Below are 11,041 nucleotides of genomic sequence, written 5' to 3'. Positions count from 1 at the left end.
CATAGCAAATGCATTCAGGAATCATTCATTCATGGGGGCTGTTCAGAGGCAGGGGAAGGGAAGTGCCCTGGGAATTGACAATAGCACCAAAGCAGCACAGAAAAGAGCAGAGAGGTTCAGACATGATGAATAGGGTCATCTTTGCTATGAAAAGATTGATGGATCCGAGCTGAGGCTGCGGCCACCACAGCCGGTCTAGACAGCCCTCAGCGCCAGTTGGCCGCAATATGGCAGAACGTGCAGCATTGGAAGAGCTCGACTTCAGGGAGAGCGCGTGCAGGGCCTCAAGCAGCAGAAGGCCAGCACTGAGCAGATCGAGGAGGAGGTAGCAAAACTACTGAAATTGAAGGCGCAGCTGGGCCCTGATGAAAGGAAACAGAAGTTTGTGCTCAAAACCCCCAAGGGTACAAGAGACTACAGTCCCCAGCAGATGGCCGTTCGAGAGAAGGTGTTTGATGTAATCATCAGCTGCTTCAAGCGTCATGGTGCAGAAATAACTGATACACCTGTGTTCGAACTAAAGGAAACACTGACTGGAAAGTATGGAGAAGACTCTAAGCTTATCTATGATCTGAAGGACCAGGGTGGAGAGCTATTGTCCCTTTGCTATGACCTCACTGTTCCTTTTGCTCGATATTTGGCAATGAATAAACTGACCAACATTAAACCCTACCACATAGCCAAAGTATATTGGTGCGATAACCCAGCCATGACCCGAGGCCGGTATCGGGAATTCTATCAGTGTTACTTTGACATTGCCGGACAATTTGACCCCATGATCACTGATGCAGAGTGCCTGGAGATCATGAGTGAGATCCTGAGATCCCTTCAGATAGGCGACTTCCTGGTCAAGGTAAATGATAGGCACATCCTAGATGGGATGTTTGCCATCTGTTGTGTTCCTGATAGCAAGTTCCGTACCATCTGCTCCTCAGTGGACAAGTTGGACAAGTGTCCTGGGAGGAAGTAAAGAATGAGATGGTGGGAGAGAAGGGCCTCGCAACCAAAGTGCCCGACCACATTGGGGACTACATCCAGCAGCATGGTGGGATATCCCTAGTGGAACAGCTGCTCCAGGATCCTGAACTGTCCCAAAACAAACAGGCCTTGGAGGGCCTGGGAGACCTAAAACTACTGTTTGAATACTTGACCCTGTTTAGCATTGCTGACAAGATCTCCTTTGACCTAAGCCTCGTTTGAGGGCTAGACTAGTATACTGGGGTGATCTATGAGGCGGTGCTGCTACAAACCCCAGTGTAGGCAGGGGAAGAGCCCCTGGGTGTGGGCAATGTGGCTGCTGAAGGACGCTATGATGGGCTGGTGGGCATGTTCGACCCTAAAGGATGCAAGGTGCCATGCGTGGGGCTCAGCATTGGGGTGGAGCGGATCTTTTCCATTGTGGAGCAGAGGCTAGAGGCTACGGAGGAGAAAGTACGGACCACAGAGACACAAGTGCTTGCGGCATCTGCACAGAAAAAGCTGCTGGAGGAGAGACTAAAGCTTGTCTCAGAGCTCTGGAATGCTGGGATCAAGGCAGAGCTGCTCTATAAGAAGAACGCAAAGTTGCAGAACCAGTTGCAATACTGTGAGGAGGCAGGCATCCCACTGGTGGCCATCATTGGTGAGCAGGAGCTCAAAGATGGGGTCATCAAGCTCCGATCAGTGGCCAGCAGGGAAGAGGTGGACGTCCCAAGAGAAGACCTTGTGGAAGAAATCAAAAGGAGAACAAGCCAGCCCCTTTGCATCTGCTCAGTTGAGCAAACTATCAGGGGAAAGTGGGCCTGGCACTATTTGTGGCTAAAACAAGACTCTGCATATGTACTTCCAACAGCTTTGTACACTTCTTTTCCAGCAGGAAGACCTCCACAGTAGTCAGAACAGAGACTTTTTATTATGAATACTTTACTGGTAATCACAGGCAAAAATGGCTAGGTATTACACCATTTTTCCATAGGAGATCCTGGGGGCTGAGTCTGTGCTCCAGGGATAGAGCCTAAGTTGGTCTCCACTGTAGGACCCCCTATGCAGGACCCTAACCAGATGGAGGGAATGCTCCCCACAACCAATCCTTAAAAGTCCAATAAAATGACTCAACCACTGGAAAAAAAAAAAAGATTGATGCTTCCTCATCTGGAGGATGGATCCATATACTCTTAAATTCTTGTTTGCATATTTTTTTGGTTTTGACACAGAAGATCACAAACATTACCATTGTTTTGGTCTCGCTTCAATTCTCAACTACCTGAGTGACCTTTGGAAAGCCTTCTATCTGGATAGTAGTTTTATCCTCTGTAAAAATGAAGGGGTTAGACTAAATTATCTGTATATTCAATTTCCAGGCTGAAATTTCACAATTCTGTGATTTCTAATTGAGTGCATTTATATGTATTGTGGTGGAAATGTGATTGTATATGACTAGAAGGTAGGTAGTAGGAATAGTACAATTTCTTCTCCATGAACACAGTGGGTTTTGTATATGTGTTTTGATGTATAATTCATGAAGTTTCCAAATTTCCCACTTAGATTTCGTGACAGTAGAATTACATTCTGCTTAATAATTTCACCTATGTTATATATGTGGGTAGGAAGTTTATTACAAAAGAGTGTCTTAGGGTCATCTGGAGGTGGTTGTAGAAATAGGCTTCTGTTTGAGATGAGGAAACAGGAGAAAGGGAAGAAAAAGATCAAGTATAGCTTTAAGTAATCTGCTTGATAAAAGTTTTTGAAAAACACTAGAAACAATTATCAGCTTGTCAACTAAATCAGAACCAATCTCTGTTTATACCTTCATTGGTCATTGGAAATCTCTTAAAAGAAGATGGACAACCAGACTATCCATTTATTCATTGTTTCACTAATGGGAGAAGGAGGCAGTATGAAAATTTTTCTTCAGGATTAGGGAAGAGGGAATGAAGTGAGAGAAGCAGCCCATATATCTCTTCCCACTCATCCAGTTGGCAGAGAATGCTCGAGGATTCAGTAAATCCCCTTTTGCCTTTTTCTCTCCATCCCCCACAAACATCTCTAGCAGCAAGGAAAAAAAGGAAACACTAAGAGGAGTGGAAGAGCAAGGGCTAGATTACGAATAGCATTCCTGCTCCATCCAATTATCAGCTTTATTAAGGTTTTGTTGGCAATTACATAACAGAGACTTTAAGACATAGGATTGCTAAAGGGAGGTCAGGAGGGATATATGGGAGCATCAAAGTTTAACCACTTAGCTACTATCATTACAGAGAATCATAGCAGATGGTGTCACATTTACTATTCAGCATGCTATATTTGGTGCATGAGCCATATTTGGCCAATTTTTAGCTTTTATGCTTCTTCATAATATTAGATTGTTGTGTCTGTGAAAGGAAATGTAATAAAGTAAAATTTAGAACACATAAAGCCCAGGTATTCTAGACAATACTTAGATACAGCTATATGGAACCCACAAATCTGTTAGGGAGACCTCACGCTTGCACAATGACAACTCTGAATACCAAAGTAGTGTTTACAAGGCAACAACTTAACAAAGGCAAATAATAGAATGCAAAGTAGAGTAATTCAGTAGGCGGAGTTAGGTGGGTTTTTATCATAAAAGATTCCTTGGAGAGGAGGCGGACCAAGATGGCAGAAGAGTAGGGTCCCCAAGTCACCTGTCCCCACCAACTTACCTAGATAGCTTTCAAATCATCCTGAAGACCTACGAATTCGGCCTGAGATTTAAAGAGAGAACAGCTGGAATGCTACAGTGAGAAGAGTTCCAGCTTCTATCAAGGTAGGAAGATGGAAAAAAATAAATAAAAAAGCATCCAAGGGGGAGGGGCCCTGAGATGAGCTGGGCTACGGCTGGGCAGCGAGAGCCCCCAGGACAGGAAAGCCCAGTCCCGGAGGAGCAGGAACTTTACCAATATTCCCAATGGAAAGGCGCTCACAGGGAACTCGGGCAGGACCCCAGGAGGGGCAGTGGAGTCCCCAAGTTCCCAGGGGGCACTAACAGAGGAACTGTGCCCTAGGGGAGAGCACCCACACCACCAGCCGAGCACTGGAAAGGGCTGGAGCACTCGCCCAGTGGGGCCTCTGGAGCAGCTCAGGTGGCGGCTCCGCTCAGAGGGGCCTGCCCGCCCCGGGACTGGGATTCCGTCAGTGCAAGCCCCAGAGCCAAGGGCTCTGGAGGACACACCCCGATACCCTGCGCTGCCCCCAGGACAGGCGGAGGCCGGGAGGACACAGGGCAGCAAGGACGCTCCTACCTTTGGTGGCCCCGATGCTGGGCAGATCGGCACCTCCCACCTCCAGGGCATCCAGGGCCCTGCAGACTGGGAGCTGCAGTAGTTACTGCGGGAGCTGACTCCAGAGCTGGAGAGCTGGCCACCGCCACTGTTGTTGTTCCTCTTGGTGCCACCTTGTACCTGGGACTTAGCAGGAGCCTCACAGGATAAACAGATCACACTGAGCCATGCACCTGGCAGGGAGCTGGCCAGCTCCCCCAGGTGCACACACCTGAGAATCAGCACAGCAGGCTACTCCCCCAGAAGACCAGCTAGAATCAGCACAGCAGGCCCCTCCCCCAGAAGACCAGCTAGACGGACAGGAAAAGAGCAAGTTCTTGACCAATCAGCACTGGAAAGTTCCAGGGGAAGTCAAGGGACTTACATTATATAGAATAGGAGGATACTCACCCTTGTTTTTTGTGTTCTGTTTGTCCCGCCCCCCCTTTTCTTTCACTCTTTTTCTCCTTTTTCCAGTACAACTTGTTTTTGGTCACTCTGCACTGAGCAAAATGACTAGAAGAAAAAACTCACCACAAAAGAAAGAATCAGAAACAGTCCTCTCTCCCACAGAGTTACAAAATCTGGATTACAGTTCAATGTCAGAAAGCCAATTCAGAAGCACAATTATAAAGCTACTGGTGGCTCTAGAAAAAAGCATAAAGGATTCAAGAGACTTCATGACTGTAGAATTTAGATCTAATCAGACAGAAATTAAAAATCAATTAAATGAGATGCAATCCAAACTGGAGCTCCTAATGACGAGGGTTAACGAGGTAGAAGAATGAGTGAGTGACATAGAAGACAGGTTGATGGCAAGGAGGTAAACTGAGGAGAAAAAGAGAAAAACAATTAAAAGATCATGAGGATAGGTTAAAGGAAATAAGTGACAGCCTCAGAAGGAAAATATCTACGTTTTTGGGGTTCCTGAGGGCGCCAAAAGGGACAGAGGACCAGAAAGTGTATTTGAACAAATCATAGCTGAGAACTTCCCTATCATGGGAAGGGAAACAGGCATTCAGATCCAGGAGATAGAGAGATCCCCCGTAAAACCAATAAAAACCACTCAACACCTTGACATTTAATAGTGAAACTTGCAAATTCCAAAGATAAAGAGAAGATCCTTAAAGTAGCAAGAGACAAGAGATCCCTAAACTTTATGGGGAGAAGTATTAGGTTAACAGCAGACCTCTCCACAGAGATCTGGCAGGCCAGAAAGGGCTGGCAGGATATGTTCAGGGTCCTAAATGAGAAGAACATGCAGCCAAGAGTACTTTATCCAGCAAGGCTCTCATTCAGAATAGAAGGACAATAAAGAGCTTCCAAGATAGGCAGAAACTGAGAGAATATGTGACCACCAAACCAGCTCTGCAAGAAATATTAAGGGGGACTCTGTTAAAGAAAGAGAAAGTCTAAGGAAACAATCCACATAAACAGGAACTGAATAGGTATCATGGTGACACTAAATTCATATTTTTCAATAGTAACTCTGAATGTGAATGGGCTTAATGACCCCATCAAAAGGTGCAGGGTTTCAGACTGGATAAAAAAGGAAGACCCATCTATTTGCTGTCATCAAGAGACTCATTTTAAATGTAAGAACACCTATAGTCTGAAAATAAAAGGTTGAAGAACCATTTACCATTCAAATGGTCCTCAAAAGAAAGCAGGGGTAAACATCCTCATATCAGAAAAATTAAAGTTTATCCCAAAGACTGTATTAAGAGATGAAGAGGGACACTAAATCATACTAAAAGGATCTATCCACCAAGAGCACCTAACAATCATGAATATGTATGCCTCAAATATGGGAGCTGCCAAGTATATCAATCAATTAATAACCAAAGTTAAGACATACTTAGATAATAATACTATTATACCTGGTGACTTGAGCACAGTGCTTTCTACAATCAACAGATATTCTAAACATAACATTCCAAAGAAACAAGAGCTTAAAATGATACACTGGACAAGATGGATTTCACAGATATATACAGAATTTTACATTAAAATGCAACTGAATACACATTCTTCTCAAGTGCACATGGAACTTTCTCCAGAATAGACCACATACTGGGTCACAAATCAGGTCTTAACTGATACCAAAAGATTGGGATCGTCCCCTGCATATTTTCAGACCATAATGCTTTGAAACTAGAACTAAATCATAAGAAGAAGTTTGGAGGGATTTCAAACACATGGAGATTAAGGACCATCCTCCTAAAAGATGAAAGGGTCAATCAGGAAATTAGGGAAGAGGGATCCCTGGGTGGCGCAGCGGTTTGGCGCCTGCCTTTGGCCCAGGGCGCGATCCTGGAGATCCGGGATCGAATCCCACGTCAGGCTCCCGGTGCATGGAGCCTGCTTCTCCCTCTGCCTGTGTCTCTGCCTCTCTCTCTCTCACTGTGTGCCTATCATGAATAAATAAAAATTTAAAGAAAAAAAGGAAATTAGGGAAGAATTAAAAAGATTCATGGAAACTAATGAGAATGAAGACAACCGTTCAAAATCTTTGGGACACAGCAAAAGCAGTCCTGAGGGGGAAATACATCACAATACAAGCATCCATCCAAAAACTGGAAAGAACTCAAATACAAAAGCTAACCTTTCACCTAATGGAGCTAGAGAAACAGCAGCAAATAGATCCTACACCCAGCAGAAGAAAAGAATTAATAAAGTTTCGAGACGAACTTAATGAAATAGAGACCAGAAGAACTGTGGAGCAGGTCAACAAAACCAGGAGTTTGTTCTTTGAAAAAAATTAATAAGATAGATAAACCATTAGCCAGCCTTATTAAAAGGAAGAGAGAAAAGACTCAAATTAATAAAATCATGAATAAGAAAGGAGAGATCACCACCAATACCAAGGAAATACAAACGATTTTAAAAACTTATTATGAGCAGGTATACGCCAATAAATTAGGCAATCTAGAAGTAATTGGTGCATTCCTGGAAAACCACAAACTAGCAAAACTGGAACAGGAAGAAATAGAAAACATGAACAGGCCAATAACCAGGGAGGAAATTGAAGCAGTCATCAAAAACCTCCCAAGACACAAAAGTCCAGGGCCAGATGGCTTCCCAGGGGAATTCTATCAAACATTTAAAGAAGAAACCATACCTATTCTACTAAAGCTGTTCAAGAAGATAGAAAGAGATGGAGTACTTCCAGACTCGTTCTATGAGACCAGCATAATCTTAATTCCAACACTAGACAAAGACCCCACAAAAAAGGAGAATTATAGACCAATATCTCTGATGAACACAGATGCAAAAATTCTCAACAAGACTCTAGCTAATAGGATCCAACAATAATTAAGAAGATTATTCACCATGACCAAGTGGGATTTATCCCCGGGATGCAAGGCTGGTTCAACACTCGGAAAGCAATCAGTGTGATCGATCATATCAGCAAGAGAAAAAACAAAAACCATATGATCCTCTCAATAGATGCAGAGAAAGCATTTAACAAAATACAGCATCCATTCCTGATCAAAACTCTTGAGAGTATAGGGATAGAGGGAACATTCCTCAGGATCTTAAAAGCCATCTACGAAAAGCCCACAGCAAATATCATTCTCAATGGGGAAGCACTGGGAGACTTTCCCCTAAGATCAGGAACAAGACAGAGATGTCCACTCTCACCACTGCTGTTCAACATAGTACTAGAAGTCCTAGCCTCAGCAATCAGGCAACAAAAAGAAATAAAAGGTATTCAAATTGGCAAAGAAGAAGTCAAACTCTCCCTCTTCGCAGATGACATGATACTGTACGTAGAAAATCCAAAAGACCACCCCAAGATTGCTAGAACTCATACAGCAATTCAGCAGTGTGGCAGGATTCAGAATCAATGCAAGGGAATCGGTGGCATTTCTATACACTAACAATGAGACTGAGGAAAGAGAAATTAAGGAGTCAATCCCATTTACAATTGTACTCAAAAGCATAAGATACCTAGGAATAAACCTAATCAAAGAGGTAAAGGATCTATACCCTAAAAACTACAAAACACTTCTGAAAGAAATTGAACAAGACACAAAGAGATGGAAAAATATTCCATGCTCATGGATTGGCAGAATTAATATTGTGAAAATGTCAATGTTACCCAGGGCAATTTACACATTGAATGCAATCCCTATCAAAATACCATAATAAACTTTCTTCAGAGAGTTGAAACAAATCATCTTAAGATTTGTGTGGATTCAGAAAAGACCCCAAGTAGCCAGGGGAGTATTAAAAAAGAAAACCATAGCTGGGGACATCACAATGCCAGATTTCATTTTTTATTTTTATTTTTTTAATTTAAGATTTTATTTATTTACTCAGAGAGAGAGAGAGAGAGAGAGAGAGAGAGAGAGAGAGGCAGAGACACAGACAGAGGGAGAAGCAGGCTCCATGCAGGGAGCCTGACGCGGGACTTGATCCCAAGTCTCCAGGATCACAACCCAGGCTGCAGGCGGCGCCAAACCGCTGCGCCACTGGGGCTGCCCCCAATGCCAGATTTCAGTTTGTACTACTGTGCTGTGGTCATTAAGACAGTGTGGTACTGGCACAAAAACAGACACATAGATTAATAGAACAGAATAGAGAATCCAGAAGTGGACCCTCAACTCTATGGTCGACTAATATTCGACAAAGCAGGAAAGACTATCCGCTGGAAAAAAAGGAGTCTTTTTAATTAATGGTGCTGGGAAAATTGGACATCCACATGCAGACGAATGAAACTAGACCATTCTCTTACACCATACACAAAAATAAATTCAAAATGGATGAAAGATGTAAATGTGAAACAAGATTCCATCAAAATCCTAGAAGAGAACGCAGGCAACACCCTTTTTGAACTTGGCCACAGCAACTTCTTGCAAGATACATCCATGAAGGCAAGGGAAACAAAAGCAAAAAATGAATTATTGGGACTTCATCAAGATAAGTGCTTCTGCACCGCAAAAGAAAAAGTCCACAAAACTAAAAGACAACCTACAGAATGGGAGAAGATAGTTGCAAATGACCTATCAGATAAAGGGCTAGTATCCACGATCTAGAAAGAACTTATTAACTCAACAGCAAAGAAACAAACAATCCAATCATGAAATGGGCAAAAGACATGAACAGAAATCTCACAGAGGAAGACATAGACATGGCCAACAAGCACATGAGAAAATTCTCCGCATCACTTGCCATCAGGGAAATACAAATCAAAACCACAATGAGATACCATCTCACACCAGTGAGAATCGGGAAAATTAACAAGACAGGAAAAAACAAATGTTGGAGAGGTTGTGGAGAAAGGGGACCCCTCTTGCACTGTTGGTGGGAATGTGAACTGGTGCAGCCACTCTGGAAAACTGCATGGAGGTTCCTCAAAGAGTTAAAAATAGACCTGCCCTACAATGCAGCAATTGCACTGCTGGGGATTTATCCCAAAGATACAGATGCAGTGAAACGCCGGAACATCTGCACCCCGAAGTTTCTAGCAGCAATGTCCACAATAGCCAAACTGTGGACGGAGCCTCGGTGTCCACTCAAAGATGAACGGATAAAGAGGATGTGGTCTATGTATACAATGGAATATTACTCAGCCATTAGAAATGACAAATACCCACCATTTGCTTCAACGTGGATGGAATCGGAGGGTATTATGCTGAATGAAATAAGTCAATCGGAGAAGGCCAAACATTATATGGTCTCATTCATTTGAGAAGTACAAAAATTAGTGAAAGGGAATAAAGGGAAAGGAGAGAAATTGAATGAAAACATCAGTGAGAGTGACAAAACATGGGAGACACCAATCTCTGGGAAATGAACAAGGGGTAGTGGAAGGGGAAGTGGGCAGAGTGTTGGGGTGACTGGGTGATGGGCACTGAAGGGCGCACTTGGTGGGATGAGCACTGGGTGTTATGCTATATGTTGGCAAATTGAACTCCAATAAAATTTTTAATTAAAAATAAATATATTAATTAATTAAATAAACATCACAATAAAAATAAAGATTCTTTGGAGAACATGAGTTCTGGGAAAGTGATACCCATAGCTGCTTAATAATCAGTAGATCACTGGGACCGTTTTCTAGTTAATGCCTCAATCTCAGTAGTAATCTTGATATTTTTCAGCTGTGGTATAGAATTACTGGTCTATGTTAGGTAATATTTATTGTCATGTGGATCTCAGAGAGCACACTGTCCTTGAAGACATCTGGCAGGGGAACAGGATTCTTGCAAGTTTCTAATTGGCCTGGGAGAGGATAAAATTTGCCACCTGAAGTGCCAGGGGAACAAGTACATAGTATACTTCTTCCTTAATGAGATTCAAGGTTGGTGGAGGAGGGGGATCTTTAGTTCCTTGGATAGAATGTCCAGAAAGACAGAATTCAACAGTGAAATACAAAGGGTCACAGTGACCCAGCATTTTAGCAGCTTAGATATGTGTTGAATTCTCTCAGAACCAAACTGAGACATGGGTCTCTTATGATAATAGCTAAGTCTGTAGAGGGAAAAGATTTTTGCTGGGATAGAAGAGCTCTGTGCCTCAATTCTGGCTTGAAATCTTATTTTCAGAGTGACTTTGAACATATTACTCTCCTAATACAGATATTGGATTTGTTACCTATTAAACACAAAGGAATTTCTTTTCTGGCTATGAAACGATCCCATCAGATGACTTTAGAGTATAATGATCTTTATATTTATCACATGTTGTTTTGGAAAGGTGGTAGGATGGAGAGGCTAGTGCTGGGAGTTGGATAATTGTAAATGTACAAGTGCTTCAGTGAGCTCCACTGATAG

The 11,041-nt window shown here is 42.9% G+C and overlaps 1 pseudogene; it reads left to right on the top strand.

Annotated features, from left to right (window-relative positions):
* Positions 1-227: 227 nt before the first annotated feature.
* On the top strand, positions 228-1,872 carry LOC611601 (annotated as a pseudogene).
* The last annotated feature ends 9,169 nt before the right edge of the window (positions 1,873-11,041 follow it).

This window comes from Canis lupus, chromosome X (assembly GCF_011100685.1).
Source record: "Canis lupus familiaris isolate Mischka breed German Shepherd chromosome X, alternate assembly UU_Cfam_GSD_1.0, whole genome shotgun sequence".
Classification (NCBI taxonomy): Eukaryota; Metazoa; Chordata; class Mammalia; order Carnivora; family Canidae; genus Canis; species Canis lupus.
This window is presented reverse-complemented; position numbering and strand designations above follow the sequence as displayed.